This window comes from Vicugna pacos, chromosome 3 (genome assembly GCF_048564905.1).
Source record: "Vicugna pacos chromosome 3, VicPac4, whole genome shotgun sequence".
NCBI classification, from domain to species: Eukaryota; Metazoa; Chordata; class Mammalia; order Artiodactyla; family Camelidae; genus Vicugna; species Vicugna pacos.
The window spans coordinates 116,535,205-116,559,352 of NC_132989.1; the positions used below are offsets into that span (position 1 = coordinate 116,535,205).

The 24,148-nt window shown below is 46.8% G+C and overlaps 1 long non-coding RNA gene across 1 annotated transcript; it reads right to left on the minus strand.

The window, feature by feature from the left end:
- Positions 1-19,305: 19,305 nt before the first annotated feature.
- Positions 19,306-22,351, minus strand: LOC140690046 (uncharacterized). Its single transcript, XR_012065246.1, has 3 exons — positions 22,282-22,351; positions 21,778-21,939; positions 19,306-19,725 (listed from the first exon to the last, which is right to left on the minus strand). It is a non-coding gene; the product is annotated as an uncharacterized lncRNA (long non-coding RNA).
- Between the last annotated feature and the right edge of the window lie 1,797 nt (positions 22,352-24,148).

The window sequence follows — 24,148 nt, forward strand, 5'->3', positions numbered from 1 at the left end:
CAGAGCTGCCATAGGTGGAAGAGAAGCGTCACTGTGGCCACGTCTGTGCTTTTGTACAGGGGCTTAGAGAGGGGAAAGGGGCCCCTGTGGCGGATCAGCGGGAGGTATTATGGGGACAGGCAGATGCCAGGCTTCTCCTGCCCCACTTCTTCTCGACAGAGACCGGAGGGGACGGGCCGGACGCTGCCGACCTCCCGCCTGCCCCTGAGGCCAAGGAGCTGCTCAGAGCTCTCCTTTCAGCGCCCTGTTGTGGAAAGGACTCAATAAGAGCATCATTTGCAACAAGTAGCGGGCTTCTCCTCTGAGCATTGAGCGCTCTTTCCTTTCCTTTCTCTTCTTTTCCCCCTGCATTGATGAGGAGAAAGAGCCGCATTTGAGTCTAGCTCCAACAGCTGCAGTGACACGTTTGGCTGTTCTCACCCCTGAGGTCAAATATTGAAGGTGGAGGTGGGGAGTCAATACGGAGGCGGAGGTACAGAATCACGTAAGGGCCCATGAATGAGAGAGTAAGTGTCGAGAATCAAGAGCAGGCTTTGAAATCTGAGACATATTATGGCACCTATTATTTGAACCCCATTTTGGAATTGTGAGAAATCCATGTGAAAAAGCATATACCAGGTAAAACTTAAAAAAAAAATAAGTCTTCACTGACCTAGAAAAGCAAGGCTCAAAGTGCTCTCACTTCACTAAGCTCTTGGTCTGGGAGAACGGCCGATGTCAGGTCAGAGTGAGGACGGACTCAGAATCACAAGGCAGACAGACCTCTTCCTTTCCGAAGCTCCAAGGGCACTGCTGTGAGTGAGCAGTGCCCGACCAGAATCTGCCGCCACTTGGCTTCGTGCAGGCAGAAAGGAGCAGGTCTTGCAAAATGGTGAAAAATGTGAGATGTAGGCTTTTATGAAGGAATGCAGTTTTCTTGCTTTTGAATACATGGGCTAACACAAGCTGGCTACAGAAAGCACCGCCTACTAAAGGAATTGATTTAATGAGGAGTAAGCCTAGTTCCTGTCTGTGTCTCAGTAACGCTGTTTACATTCTGCTACATCTAAAAGCAGCTATTTTCTTGAGGAGTAAACGTTTCTTTATGATTTTTATACATTTTAGCTTAGACACTGGTTTTTCACAGAACTCAAGGAGATGACCTTTCCTGCAGGCACTTCCCCGTTGGCTGCTGGCAGGTCTGGAAGGCGAGGACAGTGATGGATGAGCTCCAACCCCCAGGACGCACACTGCCAGCACCTTCCCCACCACCTCCTGCAAGGCTCTGTCTGCAGATCCTGATTAGCTAGACAGGTTCATCCAGCTCCAGGAAGGCTGTCCTTCCCAGTTAACCTCTCGCATAGTTAGTATTGATTGAGGACAATAGAGATAAACACGCACGAGTCCTGTCCTTGGCTGTGGTAGCGGTGAGCACAGCGTGTGCAGGGCTGGGGGCCACATGAAGCAGGAACAGTTTATCTGCCTATCATGGAAGTGAGAGCTCAGGAGTTATGCAAAAGTGACTTTTGATTTGAATTTTGAAAAAGGAGTTGGTTGAGAAGCAGAATCCAAGAAAGAGAGAGGAAATCTCAAGGGCCGTGAGTACGAAGCAGGTGCTGCCTTTGAGGGCCTTTGAGCATCTTAGTGTGGCTGGAGACTAATGCAATTTCAGTATATGGGGGGGGCGCATGGAGGGAAACTGTTATGCAGGATCATTCCACATGGAACCAGACAGAGCAACAGGAGCTAAGATCATGGGTGGTTCCAGTGTCACAGCAAAGAGTTTACAATCTAGTGATCATGGCAAGCTAGCTAAGGGCCTTAACATTTTATTCTTTACTCTTTATTTAAAATAATTTTAGATTAATAGAAGCATTGCAAAGATAGAAAATGTGTTTGTCAAAACTAGAAATTGCCTTTGGTATAATATTATCGATGAAACCGCAAACTCTTTTAAGATTTCATGTTTTCCCACTAATGTCCTTTTCTGTTAAGGGATCCAACCAAACCAGTTTCCATGATGCATTCCAACATCCTTGTGTTTCCTTAGCCTCTGCCAATCTTTTTCTCTGTGTTCCCTAAACACTTCATTGTCCTGACATGTTTGAAGATTATTAGTCAGGTGTTTTGTAAAACATCTCTCTCTCTGGGTTTGTGTGATGTTTTCTCACAATCAGATCGAGGTTAAGGATTTTGAGGAAGAGTACCACAGAGGTGGTGGACTGTTCTCAGCACGTGGATGCGAGGAGCGCTCAGTCCTCGTGATGTTAACCTCGATCACTTGATAAAGGTGTTGCTGGGGGGGATTCTCCATTATAAAGTTACCATGTTTCTCAATTTAATTTTGGGGAAGATACTCTGAGGTTAAATAAATACAAGAGGGAGGATATAGCTCAGCAGTAGAGCACGTACTTAGCATGCATGTGGTCCTGGGTTCAATCCCCAACACCTGCTCTAAAAATAAATCAATAAATTAACCTAACTACCTACCCCCAACACAAAAATTAAATAGTATTTTTCTCCTTAAGGTTTTGCCCTTCAGTGTTAGCATTCATCAGTGAGCCTTGCCTGCAAGAAGTTTTACTGTGGTCTTCTAATGGTGACTTCCTATTTCCCTCATCCCTTCTACGCTTATTTGTGAGAATTACTCTCTAAGGGATATTTGTGATTGATCGATTGATTGATCCAATCAGTTGTTTATATCAGTATGCACTTGGATATTTATTTGAGTCTTGGAGTTATAATCCAATACTATCATTACTATGTGTTTTGTTGCTAAACTTGTTTTAGCTTTGGTCATAGAGAGCTTTTTCAGGTTGACTCTTGTGTCTTTTTGACATGTTTCCTTCCCTCCTTCCTCATTCTCTTCCTTCCTTTCCTTCTTTCTATTTTTGAGCATTTTCTTACTTGAAGGCACCAAAAAATGGTCCAAACTCATCTTTTATTGTATTTTCCCTGCCCCTAGCTAACTTGGTTTTTCAAACAGCGAGTGGCATGATGAGAGACAATTTTGGAAGACCCACTTGGTGGAGGATGGGTGTGTCGACGGAGTGACTGCTGCAGTGATCAAGCTGGAGATGGTGAGGCCGGAACCAAGCCTGTGGCAGTGGGGATGTAAAAAGGGGGAGCACAGGCAGGCGGTGGAAGACATAGAATCAACAGGTTCTCCTGCTGTTTGGAGTCAAAAGAGAGTAGGGTGTGACAGGCTGGCTTCTGTGATGATGGGTGGGGCTGCAGTTCATGGGGTTGGAAACACAGGAGGGGATTTGCTTTGCTTTGCTCCTCTGATTTCCAGCAGCAACCTTATCAAATAAGTTTTCAACTCTCTTACTTTGGGCTCTTTTGGGAAGAGAAATGGTATTTTTCTCTGTGTTGTCACCTCGGTTCTCTGGATCCTCTTTTTTCTTATCAGGACTTAACTGAGTCATCTGACTTCTTACAAGTGGTGCACTGCTCAGGCAGCCTTTTGGTTTGAGATGCGCAAGGCAGATGCTCCCTCTTGCTCTGCCAGGCACTGTTACGGGAACTGAGAGGAAATACCACAGTGGAGGTAACTGCTCTCACAGAGCTGACAAGTCTAGGATACGTAATGAACAAGTGGATAAATAAACAAACCAGATTATTCCAGACGGTGGGATAAGTGTAATGTAAGACATGGAATGGGGCCATCTGATGACTGAGAATGAGGGAGGGGTAATTTTGATTGGGTGGTCATTGAGAGTCCCATTAAAGAGGAGCATTGAGCCAAGATCCACATGGAAGAGTCAGACGCATAAAGACCCAAGGAAAGAACAGTCCAGGAAAAGGACTGGCTAGTGAGTGGTCACCAGGTAGGGGGTGAGCTTGGGTGTACTTTTAGGAGCAGATAAAGAATTCATGTGGCTGAAAAATGGTGGCCTGCGAGGGAGAGTGCAGGTAGGGTTAAAGGGGAGGTTATGGATGAGCTGTTTGGCCACAAGATGAGTTATACTCTAGGAAGAATCAGAAGCTGTGCTGTTACTTAGAGGATTCACTCTGATTCACTCCAGTTTTTGTGGTCTTAGTATCGTAGGAAAGCGATGCAGACAGACAGGTCAGGTGAGAGATGATGGAGGTTGGAAGAGGGTGGTAGAGATAAGCATGAAGAGGAGTGTGTATCTGGGAAGCATTTTGGAGGCATGACAATAAGATTTGCTGATGAAGTGGGGATCAAGAAAATCAAGGTAGAAACCAAGAGGGAAATCTAAGTTTTTGTTTGCACAACTGGGAACTGGGAACAGATTACTGAGGAGGGAGAGACGTGGGAGGAGCAAGTTTCCAGTAGGGGGCTGGAGAATTTGGTCTTAGATACATTAATTTGTAATGCTGATTAGAAATCCTCAGGAGATGTTGAGAAGACCTAGTTTGGCACTCAAGTGAAATATTAATTTGCAAGTTGTCAGTCTAAGAGTGGAATTTTTAAAGCCTTGGAGCTGGAAGGAAGCACCTGGGAAAATGGAGACCGGCCCTCGGGTGTCTTGGTTTTTGTGCCTCCCACAAACTCGGAGGTAGCTTTAGGTTTTAGAGTTCCAAACGCCAAATGATGGCTCTACCCACACAAGGTGGTCAATTTTAGTAACGTACAAATAAAATAATAGGGCCCTGATGATGAAGAAAATACATAATCCACCTGGATTAAGATGGAGGAAAACAATGGAACAAAGTTCTTGTAAAACCAATGGCTAGGGAATTGCCGACATGACCGTGTTCACATTCGTTTGTCTCTGGGAATCCGGGAGGAGCTGCAATGGTATTAAGCCTGTTCCTCAGACTTAGACTCAAAACAGGGGCAGAAGCAGAGTGACGACACTGGAGAAACGTGTGAACACAGAGGTCTTCAGATGTGACCAGGAAAATGAGATGCATTCCATCTAGCTTCTCTTAAGGAAAGTATTTACAATGAGGAAATTTCGTGGTTTTTGTCAGTTCAGTAAGCGTAACAAGGCACCAGAAAAATCTATCAGAGGGCGGGGGTCTCAGAAAACAGCCTGCGGTGACTCCCCAGGAAGGCGTGGGCATCTGGGCCACCATCTCAGAGCCACAGGGGACAGACAGGCTGTAGGTCTAACAGGCCAGAAACCAGAGATTTAAGAGAGGAAGGCTGGGAATGTCAGCACAAAGTGGGCAAACAATGTGTAAGCAAGCGCCAGCGCAATCGTTATTTTGATGTCTTTACCCCATGCTACCATATCCACGGCAGTTGCACATGGAATTAGGACCCCAAGAGAAGGCACGTTAATGAGGAGTGATTCAAGGTGAGCCAGGATGTGGAACTTGAGATTAGGGGTGGAGTCAGCTGGCTCTGATGAGGGCCGTCTCTAGGTAGGGTTATCTAACTCAGGGACACACAGGCAATACTGCCTTGAGCAGGGGATGTCTTTGGCCAATTTTGAACTTCCAGATGTCATCTCTCTCACGATGAGATTCTTCCCAAGACAAAATCTAGTGCGATATGCTAGAAAAACAAATGTCGGAGGCTAGAAAGCTGAAAGAAGATCAAAGGAAGGAAGGTGCTGGATTCCAGCAAGTTGTACTAAATTTCCATTTCACAGGGAAAGGCAGGAAATAGCTTAAGAAGCATGTCAAGCTGTTAGGAAGTCAGCTGAGCTTAGGGGGAAATAAGACACTAGGGGCGTATTCCACTCCACTTCCTCCACCACTGGAGGAAGAACACTGATGTCGTAGCAGATATGCTGACCAAAGCCTGGGTTACAGGGGAGAGGACAGAAGCATCTGGAGAGCACACGGCAGGTCCTCCTTGGGTCCAGAGGAAGCAGACTTCAGAAGCACCAGCATGCTTGTTCATGCGTCAGTGAGGCTGGTTCTTCAGTTGGGATACAGGTGGGAAGGAGGGGAAAGTGTTCAGATGGGGCAAGTTTCACAGACGTATACAATCCACAGTGGGAACGGGTGGCAGCCACCTCTGTGGCCCTGGTGGACTTATAAGAGAAAGCAGAGCTGATACCATTAGATAAAACCCACCATCCGTGGAGTATTGGGGCCCGCAGGAAAGAGGGGGGTTGAGGGAAAATGGAGACTGAGAGTATTCATAACATGCAGAAAGGAGAGGAGTAATCTCTCAAATGAGCCCTGGGACTGGCATGCCACAATCGCACATTTCTAGTCTTTGCAGAAGGGACAGACGTCTGATGTATGTCTCTCAGAGATGAAGAGATAGTGCACATTTTTTTTTCTTTCCTAAATGCCTAGTGTTAAGACCAGGCACGATGGGAGATCGTATTTGACGAGGTTCAGATAACAAGTGATGGAGTCCAGATTCAGGGCTGGCTTCCTGGGCCCTGCACCCGGACAGGCCCTCTTTGTGCCTCAGTGGAGCATGCGTGTGAGACAGGAGAGCCCTTAAAGGAGGCCTGAGGACTGGCAAATCCGCATGGTGTGCGCATCCTCTGCCCCCTGCCATCTGGCTCGCACGAGACACCCACACGAGTAGAATCCCCATGGGCTCCAGGTACGTGGGATCTGAACTTTCTACTATTCGTGGTGCCAGCAGGGTTGAGATTGTCTTAAAGTTTTGATTAACACTTTGGATTCTTTAAAGTGTGAGGCTCACAAGGGCCTTGTGTTGAAGGAACTCCGCCTGTGAGGTCTTGAAATCTCCATGACGAAGTCAGGGAAGACAAGTCACATGCAGCGACAGACAGGAGCCCAGGGCAGCCTGGGTGCCTGAGAGAGGCCCCGGGTTAAGGTGGAGCAAACGAGAGGTTTTTGTGTTTTCTCTCATTTTAATTTCTTTACACTTTAAAACTTTATTTTCAGGCTTTTGAAATTTTCTTTAGCCTTTCGATTTTAGACTTCAGCTCCCTTGGTTTAGGGAGTGTTGACTGAAATAAATGCGCAGCCTGAAAGTTGAGACTTATCTTTTATTCGGCGGGAGGACTCGAGCCGGGATGACAGCCTCTCAGATGGCTCTGAGGGACTGCTCCGGAGAGGCTGGGGAGGAGCTAGGATATACAGGAGCTTTACAACAAAGACCGGGTAGTCGGAACAATGAAAGATTACTTGTTATCTAAAGAAAGCCAGGCATCTCAAGTTAAAGAACTTAGTGCTTTTCTCTTTATGGGAGGAAGCAAACATTTGGGCTCACTGAATTCATTCCTTTGACAAGCACCTAGCTATGTAGGGCCAGAGGCCTGTCCTTGCTTATTCTGGGTCCCCTCAGGGTGCACCACTGTGAGTGGCCGCAGGCTTGTCTGCACTGGGGGTGGTGGCAGCCGCTGATGACTTGATGGCTTCAGCATTCTTTGTTTACTGATATACTTTGCCATATTTTGCATTCACAGGAGTTAGGGAGGAAAATTTTTCATTCTCATTTCTTTGGATTTTAAGTTATGAGGAAAAGGGAATTTAATATTTGTATTTCAACTCTGAAAAGTTGTTAAGTGAGAGGGTTTCTGTTCAAATTTGAGGCCTCTCGGTACTGCAGGCATTTTATTATTTGATCGCCTTTTTTTTTTTAGCATTTAAGCTCTTCACACCACCTGGCCTCATCCTAATCTAATGTCAGTGCCCTTTCTCTCAAGGTGCACACACAATCACACACATATTCTCTGCCCTGGGCACACTTCACTTTGCCTGAAAAGACCTACCTTGTGCCTTTGCACACACCGTCCCCTTCTCTGGAATATCTCTCCTTCCTCCTTGTCTTGCAAACTCAAGGCGCATCTCAGATGTCTCTTCTTCCCTGTGACTCTCACTGAGAGTAGCTTCTCTCCTCTCAGACGTCTGTGCAGCCTCCTCCGTAGGCGCAGGAGGGGAATTACCTCTGCTGTGACCCTGCACCTCTGCACTCCCTTGGCGTTGGCATCTGCCGTGGCCCAGGGTTGTCCAAGTTCCAAAGGAATTACATATGCCACAGGCACTAACATCTCTTCCATTTACGATGGGTCACCTTTCTTTTTAGAACTTTTTAGAACTTGTGCAAACTCTGACTGCTCCAGTCCAGGACCCCTTTTGGTATCAGCATCTCTGCTGTGCTGATGACTTTTATTTGCTTTTCCGTCTCCGACCTCCACCCTGCCCCACCTACCGCACGCCCTAGAAGACTGACCTGCAAGGACCAGTTCTCCTCTGCCTTCCTGTTGGGTTTGGCCAGTGATGCTGGAAGACGATCTTCAGTTCCTACTTATGGGATCTCAGCAACTTGGTGACTTTCTGCACTTTCAATACAGCCGCTCTCTGGGTTCTGGAAGTGCCCCTCGCCTGAGCCTGTGGGTCTCCCCGGTGCTGCCAGCACCCCTGGTGCTGCGTCTTCCTGTGTTGATTTTTCTTACTTCTGCCCACCTCTCTGTAAACATCCCCTGAATTAATTTTCCTTAGTTGACTTATTGACATGCTGCTTCTTGTCGGGACCCAGACTGACATATTGGAGAAGACGGATAATATAAACCTAATAGTAAAATTTATAGCAAAAGAAAATGAGTTGCCTTGAGGAAGATTTCATTGAGACCTTTGGTTTCATTTTCTCTTGCTGCATGACGAAGTACCACACTCTTAGCAGTTTAGAACAAAACCCATTTGTTATGTCACATACAAAGGTCAGAAGTCCACACTCAGCACAAGACTGGAATCAGGTGTTGACTTGGCTGCCTTCTGATCTGGAGGCTCTGGGCAAGGGTCTGCTTCCAGCTCACTCAGGTTGGTGGCTGAGTTCAGTCTTTGCGGTTGCAGGACTAAGGTCTCCACTCCTTTGCAGGTTGTCAGCAGGGGGCTGCTCTCGGCTCCTAGAAGCAGTGCACACTCCTTGCCGCCTGACCCTCTGTCTCCATTTTCACAGCCAGGGATGGAGCGTTTCCCCTGCGTCAAGCCCCTCTCCACTTGGATGTCCTCCTCCAGGAAGAGCCACGCTTGTTCTCCCAGTTCACTGGATCAGGGTACCTGCGCCCTACAACAAACCTCAGCATGTGAGGGTGTGCCCTGCTCCCATTCCCAGGTCCCCCCTAACATAGGAGGGGATTCTACCAGGGCACGTGGGTCACCAGGGGGTCACTTTAGGATTCTGTCTGTCACAGCCTTAGCGAGTCCTGGTGGGAGTCATTCATTGCTCAGTTTTCCAGTAGCAATGACATACGTCCCCTGGACTCAGCCTTTTCCTTGGAAAGCTGTGGGCAAGCCCAGCTACCTTCTGGATCTTTGCACCACCTTGCTGTTGTGTGCTCCAGGCTCCTATCTAGGGACTCACCACCCTCCTGGAAGGTGTTCGGAGAGGAGAAGGGAGATTTTTATTTCCATCATTACTAAGGTCTGGCGGGCTTTGGCCACAGGTGCTGGGCACGCTCTCTCGTGATGCAAGGGAGCGCCCAGCACGAGCGTTTCCCTGCGCACTTGGTTCCTCAGGAGAGAACCCTGTAGCATAGTTTATGCTTCTGTTCAGTAAATTATAATCACATTCCAGTGGCTTCCAGGAGAATATTTCCACGTCATATTTTGGGGAAAAAGTTTTTCCTGTGTTTGTGTGAGGTGGACATTTTTAGATAATATTTTGGGTAGATGGGAATCCTGGGGAAATATAGCCCTTAAATGAACCAGTAACAGATGACTGGGGCTTCAGCTGTGGAAGAGAAAATGATTCTAGAAGAATTTTTCCATGGTTACCTGAGGAAAATAAGACCCATCACATCACTACCAGTACAGGGTCCTTCAAGATGGACGTGGTGCCTGCATAGGCTGGCCATGCCCCCAGTCAGACTAGCTCAGACTGTGTAATTTTGGGGACCCCTAAGTACAATACACCAATGGGTCCTACAGCTTTTTCTGTCTCATCTCTGGAGTCTGTCTCCTTCTTTATGGCTGCTTCATAGCCGAGTTGACCAAATATTTCTTGACCTTACACCATATTCTGGGCACCATCCCAATTACTTCTTATTTAAGACTTACCTTTATGGCTTGTTTAGTTTCTCTCTCCCAGACTAGACTCACCCCAATTAATTTTTCATTCTGACAACCTCAAGCAATCAAGTTAGGTTATTGAGCAAAATCCTTCAGCACTTCTCCGGTGCCTTCTTTGTTTCCAGTTCTCGCAGCAAGACCCACCCTCTCCGATGTGATTCCAAACCACACTTCATGTCTCATCCCCAACCCCCAGCCCACCGCCCCTCCCCAATGACCAGCTCCCCTGAACTTGCTTTCTTTTTTGCTGCACTCAATCCACATCTTCTCCCTAAAATGCTTCCCCGCAATCTCTGCTCATTGAAGCAGAACTCATCTTATAAACACCTTGCTAGATAACTTGTCATTCACTACATCTTCAAAAATTTTCCTAAAAAGATATAACCTGTTCCTTGTTGAGATGGGGACGGGCCTGCTTCCCCTGCTTTATGTTTTCATGTGGGCTGGTTTCCATCAGCTGTATTCACACCCCGTGTATAAGGTGAAACAGTCACATTCAAAGATCCTGAGGCAAAGCCAGAAGTCCTTATCAGAAAGATCCCAAGGGAGGTTGAAATGACTCCCTGGTTGTTTAAGCACAGGGCTGACACTGCACATAACCACACTTGGAGACAATCACTGTCTTTGCGAGCTCTCAGGCATCTTCTGCTGTCAGCCCCCCTCTGCCTCATCTGCATGCGTGACACTTACAACCTTTAAACACAGGGAAGAAAGAGGAGCTGCCCCTGCCTCCCGGGTGCTGTGAAGCCCACGGACATGCCAGTCAGAAGTGTTCTTACTTCCATCCTCTGAATTTTATTGTTCTAGCTTAACCTTCTATTTCCATTAAACATACTCTCTAAAACGAACCTCAGATTGATAACTGTTTCTCATAGCTTCCATGCAGAGGTACATTTTTCTAAACTACTTGTTAGAATTCCTCCATGCATTGCAATGAAATTGAATTAATCCTTGTTCATATCAGATCGATTTTTTTCAGATATTAAAAAAAAATACATGACCATGGCTGTTTATATAGAACCATAGAATTAATTGTGAGCGGTTAGAGTAGCAGGCACCTTTTGAAATCATTCTATTGGGGATTATTTGAACCAGTGGAGGAAGTGAGGGCTTGTGGTGTTAAGCAATTGTCTACAACCTCACGATTATATTGCATTTCATGGGCAACAGATTCCTTTCTGGTGATGAAGAGGGCATTTTGTGCTGCGCACGAAGGAAAAGATGGGGGGAAAGTAGGAAGTGAGCCCGTGTAGGGCCCTGGGTTTCCCCGGCATCAGGCACTGGGGTCCAAGAGCGGACTCAGCTGTTCCACTCTGCCAAGGGTTTTGTTTTTCTCTGCATTGTGGCATGTTTCAGTTCCAGGTTCCCCCAGCTGGAAAGTTGAAAACTATGCCAACCTCTTCGTTGGTAAGAGTGTTTTTAAACTCATGGTTCTTCAGCACAGGATTTAGTGGTTGCTGTGTCCACAGTGAGAACTGAACACTGAGCAAGGTCGTCAACAAAGGTGGGCACCACTGGGTCTGGGATCATCAGAAATACCCCCAGGGCTGCCCAGGGACCATTCCCGGCACCAGCTCAGCTGAGTCCCTCCATCCCCCATCAAATTCTCACTTTCACTTTTAGATGTACTTTTGAGAATGACATAAATTTACACTCCAACATACTCCTTCTCAAAAGCATTGAGAGCAAAATAATTACCAGTGGACACTCTTTCTCCCATTCAAACAGAAAATGTGAAATGCCAACGAACTCAGAAATAGGAAACAAAAACACTCCATCACGGATGTGCCACTCACACCGCCCCAGTCCCCCATGTCCATCAGCTCGCTAATTGTCAGAACCAAAGACTTCTAAGCTTGAAACTCTTTCCCGCACTTCCTGTTAGGCACGTCACCCCTGTCATCTGTTTGGAAACCCCAGGACTCATTTGTTCCATTTTACAGAAGAGGAAACCGGCTTTCTGAGAATTGAGGAGACTTGCTGGGGCCCTACTCAGTGGGTCCAGACTCAGTGAGTCCAGACCCATCTTTGGACTGAAATGCAGGGTTGCGACAAGGAGGGGTTTGAGCTGACGCTGTACAGGTGGAGCCTGCTGTGCGTCATTCTCAAAAGATGACTTACATTAACAAAGAAAGGTAAAATCCGTGCTAACTGAAGCGAGAACCTCCAGAGGGATGCATGCCTCTCTCCCCCACTGTCTCTGACCTGCTCCAGCTGGGGCAGGTGACAGCCTGTGGAAGGAAGGGCTCCAGAGCCCTTGGCATCAGGAACAAACAGGCCGTGACTACTAGCTGTATTGCCAAATAACTTTATTCTTAAAAATACCTTGAATGCTTAAAAAATTACCACCCCCTAATTAACATTTGTGATCTAGGGAGTTGACTAATGGCTGTATCTCTTACATCTCACGTATCCTACATTGAATTGTATAGATTATTAGCTTCTCTAAGCTTTCCAAATGTCATTTGTTGCAGCCCAGAATGTAAACCTTGACCAATCCCCCTTCACCCCAAACTTGGTCATCAATCTGGCAATCATGCAGAGCAATAAAAATAATTTCACATTTGGAGTTGGAAAATGGATTTGAGCTGAACACTAAACATGTTTTTAATAAATGCTGAGCAGCAGGCTGCCTGCTTAGAGAAGAAAACCTGTTTGTCAAAGGAAGAGAACATTATTGAGAAGGTATCAACTTGCTTGAAAGGGCATGTGTTGTGTTGGCAGCATTTTTTTTCCCTCCATGATGACGTTATCCCAACTGGAATTATACCAAAAAACTCACTTTTTGCTTCTGGAATTTATGAAACTAAATTTTAAGAAGTTACTTTAGGTTATTGACTTTTTTAAAAATAAAGTTGAAATACATAAGAGTTGTTAAGGTACTCTGCAGTTTGCTCAGTTTCACACCCTGTCTTGGCTCTTTTTGCTGTGTGACCTTGGGCAAATTACTTAACATCTCTGAGTCTTCATTTTCTCATCTGAAAATTAGTGACAGGCACAGCACATAACAAATGCTCAATAGGTATTCTTGGAGGGAGATGTCACTTCTTACTGAAGGTAGACGAGGAGACAATCTTAGATTCTAAAGAGTGCTGGGCAATGGTACTGAAGCTTATGAAACAAACGTAGCTGGCATTGCTGTTTCTTAGCATCATGTCCAGCTGGTAAACCAGGCTAACACAAAATCAGAATCACATCAATAGGTTTGCTGGACTATAAGCAGCTACCCTTTACCACTGGTGCTTTACTGCACACTTCTGGGAGAGCGAGGTGGCATTCCTGACCGCAGGCAACAGTGTAGCACTGTCAGCTCTGGACTGATCTTCTGTACTTGTTTTCTCCAGTTGCTTGGAGGTTAGAATAGGACGATCAGGGTGAAAACTAGGAGCCCATAGGTGCTGAAATTTGCCAGCATGAAGAAATTTAGGTCCTAAATAATGCCACCATGAGCAGAGGTGGACATAAAGGAGTCTTCACCTACTGCTGAGGGAGGCCCCCAGTGCCTCCAGAATGACCTCATTAATGAAGCAAAAATCAAGTGATAAGTTATTCCTATAATTTGGTAGTTTCATCGAGTGTGATTCCTTACTGATTGCTAATCATTCATGAATTTTAAAATGTGGACAAAAAATTAAAGTAATTTACAAACAATGAGAAATTTTTTTGGTTTAAAGTGATTTTCCAGTTATGATACCAACATGTATTTTACACTTTCCTTGTAGAGAACTTCTTAATTTTGACAACATTATTTTTTCTCAATACATTATTTATATTCATTAAAAATAACTATTTAGCTCTTATTGTATTTTTGTCCTTTGCCAGTGCTGGAGATAAAACTGTGCTACTTTGGGTCCCCCAAGAAGCAGTCACCATGGTAGGGCTAGACTAGACATGTGAGAGATTATCGGGGAAATTCCTGAAGGAGAAAAGAAGGGAGCATGAGGAGACAGGGAGAGCTTCCAGACTGCACGGCAGGTCTGACACTTGTGAATGAGAGAAGGGGAGGTAGGGTTGAGTAGGAAATTTCATACCATAATGCAAGTCTAAGAAGGATTTGGCTGGGCGATGAGGTGCCCTCCTTCCGGCTCAGCAGGAGCGGGCAGGCTTCAATGCCCACCATGCCCAGGCACTGGCTGGGAGCATCTGGGGGAAGTAAGGCCTCGGTGTGAATGCAGCAGGGAGTCCAGAAGGCCAGCAGCTGGACTGTCCATCAGAATCATCCCCCGCAGCAGAAGAGCAGATCAGTGCATTCTCAGAGTGGCCATGACGACCTACACCAAGACCCAGTCTTTGATTTCAACAAATTCATGGTGTGATTGGGCTGCGGGCTGGGATACTTCTTCTTGGGGTCGTGTCCAGGGTTCCTGTATGAGCAGTGGGAAACACACACGGCTTTTGGAACTAATATTTGACCAGTAAAGAGATGGACTTGGTATGATAGCACATGGTTATTATTAGCAGAGTCAAGTGTTCCGGTTCAATTCAGCATATGCTTGTCGAGGACAGGTGGTCCAGCACCAAGGACAGAGTGGGAAACGCAAGAATAGGACAGGCATCGTCGTCATCATTGCCCTTCCCGTGCTCGAATGCCCTTGAATCTGTGCACTTACAGCTCCTTCACTGGACTCGAGCTCTTAGAAGACAAGATGATAATTTAGTTTCTTCACATTTCCCCACACACAGCCCCTTGTAGACGCTTAGATGTGGTCTTTGAGATGAGCAAAGTGTTGAAAAATTATAATACATCATCATCATTGTCTCTATTACAGTTGCCCCAAACCCAGTTTCCATCCCATATCATTTCTCCTTGGGAATCCTTTCAAGGGAAAAGAGAACCACTCTCTCATGGGTAATAAAATAAGAATACACCATCTTCCCCTTCCCTGGATCTCCTTGTCTTGCTGACCTGGGTCTTTTCCGTTGTTCCTGCTACTCATCTCCAACCTTCTTCTGGTAGGAAAGGTGCTTCTCCCCTCAGAAAAACCCCTACTCAGGAAAGAACTGGACTTCAGGCATTTGTGGAATTCCAGTCTCTGGGCTTCCTCCCTCTGGGCTGTTTGCCATCCTGCAGAAAAGCTCCATGATCCACAAGCAGAGGAAAGTGAGCTGCAGTTGAGATGCACCTGTCTAAACTGCTTCCACAAATACCTTCTTTATACCTCAGTTCATTCCTCTTCAATATTTTCCATTATGAAAATATTTAAAACAGACGGGAAAATATAGAGAACAATGTAGGAGACCACTGTGGACTGTAATGCAGCTGTACCACATCTTAACACCTCACCATATTGGCTTCATTCCTTAAAAGGCAGAAAGTATACAGTGGAGTCTCATGCGTGTTCCTGACCCCATCTGCTCACTCATCACGGCTGGGCATGTTTTTACATTTTGATGTCATATGTGTCTCCATCAACAATAAATAATCTTGTTTTGCATGTTCTCAAACTTAACATAAACGGCATTATATTGTTTGTACCTACTCTGGGGGTCGTCGAGACCACTTCCAGGTTCGGTGACTCCCCAGGAGGACAGAGGACTCAGCATAGAGTCGCACTCACAGCTGTGACTTATTACAGTGAAGGGCATGGAGCAAAATCAGCAAAAGGAAAGGCTTGTGGGATTAAGCCAAGAGGAAACCAGGCTCCAGCTTCCAAGATCCCTCCCCCAGCAGCGTCACACAGAGTGCTCTTCACTCCTCTGAGAATGAGATGCTACAACACGTGTGAAGTCCTGTCTCAGGGAGGCTCATTAGAGACTCAGGACCCGGGCTTTTGTTGGGGACTGGTCACATGGGCACCCCTGCCTGGCATGTACCAAAACTCCCAACCCCTGGAAGGAAAGCAGATTCCTGCCTCAACCACGTTGTCCGTCCAAGCAGTTTACTCCCACTGACCCTCTTTTACCCTTTAGGGGGTGGTGAGAGCCCTCCTGAAACCGAAGTTCTCAGAGGCCAGCCAAGGGCCCACCTTGCAAGTGAGCCTTTCTAAGGACAGCAGCCTCAGGCCTGTCCTGTTAACTCCTGTCTGCACAGTTTCTTTATTGCAGATTTTTTTTTTTACCTTTAGATTAAGACTTTAAGACTCATTTTTTGATATATTACCTTTGGTTCATTTATTGAATTTTTATAGTATTCTATTCATGAACATTTAAATTGTTCCTTATTTTTCACAGTTGCAAATAATTCTGCAATAAACATTTTTCTGAATTTCTTGGACCCACCTGCAAGTGTCTCTGGGACTCCAGCATGTGCACGACTTCAGCGTCCCCAGGCACGGCCAAGTGCTCTCCAGGTTTTACCTGCCCTTACGATTCCTCTAGGGGTGTGAGCCCTTGCTTCCATACCTCCTCGCCAATGCCTGGCGCTGTCAGACTTTAAATTTTATTGATTCTATTAGGATGAAGAGGGCTTTTCCTTAATGACAGTTCTTAGGCACAGGCACAGGGAACAAGGGTGTCTCCAGGGCCAGGACTTGAGCGACCGGGGGCAGCACGTGCAGGCTCAGGGCCCAGCAGACAGGACAGGGCAGGGGCTGCTTCTCTCCAGTCACTTCCCTCTCTGGCAAGGTTGCTCTGGGGTAACACTGAGATAGCATGAAGGGCGGTTCATGAGCTACCACAGTTATTCATCATCAGATTCTGCCAGTTTCTGGGTTAAAAATAATCAGGGTTCTTCCTGTGAGTCATACACTGCTCAGAAATCCCTGGCTTCCTAGAACTCTAATAAAAACTCTCAGATTATATCCCAGGAGGCTGGGCGGGACTCCGAGAGGGGGTGCAGGCTGTGAGCTGAAGGGACAGGAGATGAGATGGCCCCTGTGAGGGGGCCTGAGACGCACCTGGGGCAGAGCCAGAGCACCTGCGCGGAGGGTGACTGAAGGGCACCAGGTAGCAGAATGGTGTGTTTAGGGTTGCAGCCAATGTGCTCCTCAGACAAACTGCTTCTGAATCCAGCAAGTTGCTGGCTGAAATCAGATTTACAGCCATACGCAAGACCTGCTAAATCAGACTTCCTGGGGTGGGAGCCAGGAATCTAAATTTTTAACAAGCTCTCCAAGCAATTCGGAGGCACTCTGGGGATTAAGTGTGGTTGATCAGGAGTCTGTCGGGGAGTAACTTGGTATCTGCTGGCAAAGATGTTCCCTGCCCTGCCCGCCTTCACTCTTTGCTGCTTTTGACCTTTCCCTAAGTAAAGCAATGTCTTGGTTAGTTTACAATAGCAGTGCAGGGTTAGATTCGTATGATATTCCATAGCTACAGAGAGAGTGTGTGTGTGATGCAAGTGTGTGTGTGATGCAATTGTGCATGTGTGCGACTATTTCTTATGAAACTACTTGAGCATCTGCTACACAAAACCAACACCATCTCGTTGGGGGAATAAAGGGAGACAAAACGAAACAGCTCAAATAACATGACGAGAAGAGCAGTCTGGAATAACAAGACACTGCAGCAGGGCTAAGGTTAAAATCAGGCGTGCAAGATGCATTTCGAAGCCCTTTTTTCTTTTCTATGAGAGTAACAGACAACCCTCTTGGAAGCAGGGGGAGCTTTCAGGTGGAATGAGGGCTGTTTCTGACTTTGCTGGGGACAGAGCTCTGTCAGGCCTCCTGTCTGGGTGACGATGTTTGCATGAGGGCCATCCAGGCTACAGAGCGAGTCGTTCCTCATGCATGCAGCTCATGAGGTGTTGCTTGGAAGTAGATTGCCTGTCCTGGCCTCACGGACGTCAGGCACGTGCACTGATAATGTGTGTTCTGTCCAGGGGCTGTTATTTATAAGGGGAAGCGGTCAGGACTCCAGCAGCAATGTAAGTGACATCCGGAATTATACAGGACACAGGAGCATGGAGAGGCAGGGGAGAATGTGTGAAGGAGGAGCCATGGTCAGTCTCTGGACGAGGGTTAATCCAGCTTTGGAGCGTGGTCTCCTCTTTCTGAACCATAAACCTTTTTCAGTTCACGAGCAGAGACGCTTGTCTGAGGCTGTGTGTTGAGCACGTGTCTTCTCAGTGTGTGCCGTGGGCTGTTCCCACTCTTGTCCAACCAAGATGGCAAACAGGTTAGGGCGCAGAGCTGCGGCGACCCCGCCTGGTGGCTGAGACTTCCCTCAGACGTCTTCGCAGTATTGTTTTTACTCTTACTGTTTTCACTGTTATTTTTGTTTTTACTATTATTTTGATTGATTATGGTGATCTTCATAAGTCTGCATGGCACTGATGTCAGAATCCAAATCTCCTTCTCACCTGAAGAAGGCTTACTTGCACCAGTGTATCTACCCCACTGCACTGCTCTGGTCCTCAGGGTCCACAAGAGTGCTGGGGTTCAGACTTCTGATTCTCTGTGAAAATCTGCTGCCAGTGAGGTGACATTCACTCAAAAATTGGTCACGGAGACAGATACTGCTCTAGGCTCTCGGGTACAGCAGGGTTTGGTTCCTGCCATCTTGAAGCCCATGTGTTGTTGAGTCACTAATCAAATAATCACACTGAAGAGTATATTAGATACACTCCTTGAAGAGACAGAAGACATGGCACTGAGAACACGTAGAAGGAACTGGGATTCCCTGGGAAGAGAAGAGCCACTTTTCTGGAAAAGGATCAGCCTGGGAGGCCACAGTGGATGCAGGAAGACCAGTTAGGGGAAAGGTAAAGCTCTCACTGACCAGCAGCAATCGTGAGGAGGGGGTTGATTCAAGAGATATTTAGGAGGTGAGCCAGGCAGGAGTTGTTGCCCAGTTGACACTGGGAGAGGAGAGACAGATGCATGCCAAGGGTCACGCTGAGGCTGTGACTCATGCAGCTGGTGCCATGCATTGGGGAGCAGGCCATCTGGGGACCACGTCTGTGGTGGGAAGGGTGTGGGTGAAGATGACGAGATCAGCATCTGATGTTTGCGCCTGAGATTGTGCTGAGACAGCCCAGTGAAGGCAAAGAGGAAGCACTCAGACGTGAGGGTCTGGAGCTCTGTGGGGGCGGGTCTGCACCTGAAGGGTGCTGTTGGGGATCTTTGGGGGATACCACTGGCATGTATATGGTTGCCTACAGAGCCTGCATCTCATTATTGACTTTAGCTATCAGCTCCAATGAGCCCAGGATATCTGTGAATGAGGGCCTAAGGAAGAAAAGTGAGATACTTCGATTTGTGTTGATGAAAGACTGCTCTGACTGCTAAGGGGTGAGTGGGTTGGAGGGATGGCAGTGGAAATGGAAAAAATTGGATATGGTGCTGTTTTGATAATCCGGGTGAGAGATGTAGGTCGGGACTCTCGGTAGTACTCTCATGGTACTGACCATGAGAAGAGAATGACTTTGGGTATGTTTTTGCAGGTAGAGTCAATAGGATTTGCCAAACGGTTGGATGTGGTATGTGAGAAAAACACAGAAATCAAGAATAATTCAACAATGAGTTCACTGTATAGCACGAGGAACTATATTCAATGGCTTGCAGTAACCTGTAATGAAGAGGAGGGGCGTATGATGTTTGAGATGTCCGTCTGCACGTCAGTGGGGCTGTCAAGGAGAGGGCTGACTATTGGAGCCGGTTGCTGAGGATGAAGGGTTGACATGTGAAGTGGCCTAGGACACAGAGGGACAACTGAAGGAAGGAGAGGGTACCAAAAATTGGGATGGTGGCTGCTGGAGCCACCTTCACCTACTCTGAGGTGTTGCCTTCGACTTGGGCAGAGCTGGAGTGCCGGGGCCAGACTCTCCAGGGACTGAGGAGCTGCAGCTGTGTGTCTCTGGGCTGGGTGGTCTCTGGTCGCCTCTGGGTGAAGCCCGTCTCTGTCTCTGGGTCTGCCGTGTGGTTATCCGCCAGCCCGAGGCCACTGCAGGTGGGGAGATGTAGTCATTAGCTCTGTTCTTGGCCCAGGGGTCCAAAGCTTTGTGCAGCTTCTGGGCTGAGGGTTGTTATGTAGAAATCCAGGTGAGATGGGCTATTTCAACCAGTTTCTAGTCCTGACCTAAACCCTGTTTCCATGTTACTGGCCTGTTTTTTTTCTTTACTATTTTGGGGAGACTCAATTCAGGCATCTCACTCTTTCCCCTCCCCTTTCCTCTTTGTCCTCCTCCATCTGTAGAATCATTTACCACTTTTTTTTTCTGGCCACAGAGTCATCTATAGATCTTTGGGATAAGATCATGTAGTAATCACGTCACCACAAGGCTGGGTGATATTAATCAAATTAAATCAGTCTTGATTTTTCTGCTTTATATTTTGAGGACTTTGTTCCTGTGGTCCTGGCTCTTATCAATTTTAGACATGATGCTATCTTTAATTTGTACACTCCTTACTTCGACATTGCTTCACTGATTGAATACCTTGTGACCTAGTACTTCTCCTGAGAAGATTTTCCCTAATGGTCGTTAACACAATGTTATCAAAAGTCATTTTGGAAATCAAGTTTACTTCTATTGCTATAAACCTTCATTTCAATCCTCACAGTGCTTCCTGGGAATCTTTTATAGTCTCTTTCAAATTCGATTTGATAAAATTTGACATATTTTTCAAAGGGCTTCAGGATAACAGGGACAAAACTTTGTTGGGTATTGTTGGCATTAAAGTACCTGTGTGCCCCTACAGAATTATTTCTTATATTATGTTCATTTACTTTCTAGATTAATTTTATGGTAGAAGAAACTGACTGCTGATTTCTTCTGGGAAACACATAAGGAGTCCAGATTTTAATATATTCTTTCATTCTGCCAAGAAAACTTCACATAGTCTCAGCTTGTGAATATATATAACCCTGATCTCGGAATTCATTTGTGGAGTAGTCTAAATTCAATCCATTAGACCAAATCCTAAAGTACCTGTGTCTGCAAAACCCTCACTGGAGTTTAAATTAATTGATAAGTGGTTGCATCTTTATGCTTCAAGTTATTTCAGAAGGTGCATGGTTTAGCTATCATTTCTAAGACAGTCAGTGATGAATGACTCTTTTTAACAAAGAGGTTTACATCGGTCATGAATTCCTTGCCTATTTGTCTCTTAGTTATGAGTAAAAATAGATACTAATAAAACCACCAGACAGACAGATGACCCAAACCTTGTCTCAGCTAAAGAAATGACAGTTTAGCTGCAGAGAGCAATTAAACTGGTCACTGGGAGGCCCAGTGCTTCCACAGACAGCCCTGAAGTTCTAGGAAGCTATGGCCTGCCCAGGTGGGATCGGCCCCCATGAGCCTCTCTTGGGAGGTTCTGCCCAGCTACTTTTTCCTCCAACTGGACTGATTCTGTCAAACCCTAACCACTATGTGACACACAGCTATGCTCTTGGTTCTGACATGAACTAATCCCTGCATTGTTTCCTCATTGAATGTAGCATCAAGTTTGCCAGTCACTGAATAATAATAATAACAAAAATAAAAATAAAACAATAAATCTCAAGAAGGAACACCTGAGGCTCTGTTCCTCCCCCCACCCATGCAGCCAGGTGTGGCCATGCGACTCAGCCTGTGCTGATGGGAAGTAGATGGAAGTGATGCCTGCACCTCCAAGTTAGGTTCCGAGCTCTGAAGCCTCAACATTACACGTCCCAGACTCTCCTGCCCCTTCCCACTGGCTGGAATGCAGGTGGTGGGGCCACAAGACAGAAAGAACCTGGGCTCCTGTGAGAGCTCATGGAGCAGAGTGGTTCCACCTGCGCAGGACTGAATACAGTCTGACTGGTTAATGAGAAGCTTCTTTTTAAAGGTACTACATTTGGCGGTTTCTTGGGTTAGAGCTTATTAACATGTACTCTAATAAACATGCTGTATTATTTTCTAATGTTTCCATAACAATGTACCATAAACTGGGTGTCTAAACAACAGAAAATTATTATCTTATAGTTCTGGAGGCCAAAAGTCTGAAATCAAGGTGTCAGCATGGCCATGACCTTCTCAAACCTGTAGGGTTTCCATCTTCCTTGTCTCTTCTTGGCTTCTGGTGGTCCCCCCTCAACCTCTGGCCCTCCTTGTCTTGTAGATGCGTCCCTTCACTCCTCCATCTTCACAGGTGCTCTCCCTGTGTCTTCATATCGTCTTGCCTCTATGTTTGCCTTGGCGAGAAAATTTCCCCTTTTCAAAAGGACACCAGTCATATTGGTTTGGGCCCCACCCTGATGGCTTTATCTGAACTTGATTACTCTGTAAAGATCCTGTTTCTAAATACGGCCACATTCTGAGGGACTAGGAGTTGGGACCTCAGCATATCTCACTGGGAGACACAGTTCAACCCATGACACACGCTGATGTTTACTGGGCTTATTATATTCCGGGCATCTTTCTAAGAATTTACGGAGATAATCTTAGTTAGTTATCACAGCAACTTCAGGAAGGAAGTGCTGCTGCAGCTGCCCCTTCATAGGATGATGGAAAAGGGGAGCAGAAGAATGAGCTACCTTGCTCCAGGTCACACAGAGACCAGGGGTGAGTTGGGATGGACTCACAAGTCTGAACCCAGGCCCGCCGCCTGCAGTCTTGTCTGTCCCTCTGGAAGGAGCCCTGGCTTTTGGGAAGAAGAAGAGGAAGTGAATGAGGCCATCTCTGGGCATCTGAAGCCCCACGAAATACCCTCCCGATGACTTGAGACATTGATGACTTTGCCCAGGGGCCTGAAGGGCGGTTCCAACACCAGGACACTGGCATAAGTGGGTGGGCCAGGAGTTCATGGCTTCAGTCCTTCAGGAGCCCCGTAGGATTACAGTGGAGGTTTCAGTCTTCCGAGTCTGGGCATGGGATTCCTGTTCAAGGCACTGGGCTCTTGTGTAAAATCCTGGCCCCTCCTTGTGGCTGCCTTGGTTTCCCTGGGAACTCCACTTCCTGTTCCTACATTATCCACTGATTTCTGAAGGGTCAGAGTAAGAATCCAAGCCCTCTGTGTTTGCGGTGAAGCTATTTATTTGGAGGTGAATGCCCATAGGGGGCACGGTGTGAGGTATGGCTGCAGAGGTCTGCTGGAGCTGGATAGTGGGGGGCCGAAATGTCACCAGGTAGCTGGGGGCTGTTTCGGGGACAAGACCCTGACTCCGTGTTCCTGAAGTTACATGGGATCCTGGAGACGCTCAGACTCTTGTCCCAGGAACCACTGAAGGGGCACTTACTGATTAGGGTCCAAGGAAAGAGCTCACGCCAGCCTTGTTTAGACTGATATGGTAGTTGTCATATTCCAGACCCAGGGAGCTAGCCTTAAGCTGTCCACTGTCCCCACCTACCACCTTCAGCCCATAAGCTTTTCAAAGCAATTTCAATTACAAACAACATCAGATCGAACAAAGTCAGGCTCTGAGGAAAGCAGCCTGCTTTTCATCAGTCACTCCAGGTTGCTGCTTTATGCAAAATAGATTCCCATCACTTAAGAAGCTGGCCCAGCCAACGGGTCAGGATGCCCCGTGAGCCCCTCACCCAGGGAGCAACAGACTGGACTGTGGGAACAGCCGGCGCCGAGGCGTGGCTGGCAGCTCCTGGGGCTTCTCCGCGGAGCTCTCTGTGACTGCGCCTTTCTGACTGACGTTTCTCGTTTACAAGGTGACCCTGAGCATAGAACCTTTTAATTAGCCCACAGATCCACGCTTTGTGTGGGTGACTGTCAGTTTCTTTGCCTTCTGGGGCCCTCTGTTGCCATGGCAACAGTCTCCCAACAATGGCTCGCGGCAGCAGGGAGGGAGGCAGAGAGGCAGCCGCTGGGTGCCAGCTCCCAGCCGGATAGTAAATATTCATGTGAGACCACGAGGTTAAAAACTGCATTGTCAATGAATTTCCTTATTCTTGGTCAGCATTGCGCTGGGGGTGGGAAGGGAAGCTTGTTTATCTTAAGCCTAAAGCACAGATGCAAGAGCCCAAAACTCTTCAAGAAATTACCCAGGAAGCGCGTTTTGACGCCATTAATGTCAGATCTTTCAGGACGTAGAAAGAATATAGGATTATCTTTATTCACAGCTATTATTACCATAATACTGCCTTGCCCAATGCATCTGTTTAATAATACTGGGTCACAAGGGAATGTGACTAAAACCTGAGATCCAGTCAACATAAAAGTTAGGTCTTCTGAGCAGTATGACCTCTGGTCTTATGAACATGCTTGTACCTTCCTGTGAGGAGATTTTAGGATGACCAAATCTGAGGGTAGATGCCATGTCTATAACGAAGACATCTTCCCGGGCACGGCTGATAGCCGTCTGTTCTGCGTCAGGTAGGTGCAGAAGGGAAGGACAGGCCCCAGCCACAACAAATTCAAGTGAAACCTTGAACTTGGCCTTGAGCACTTTG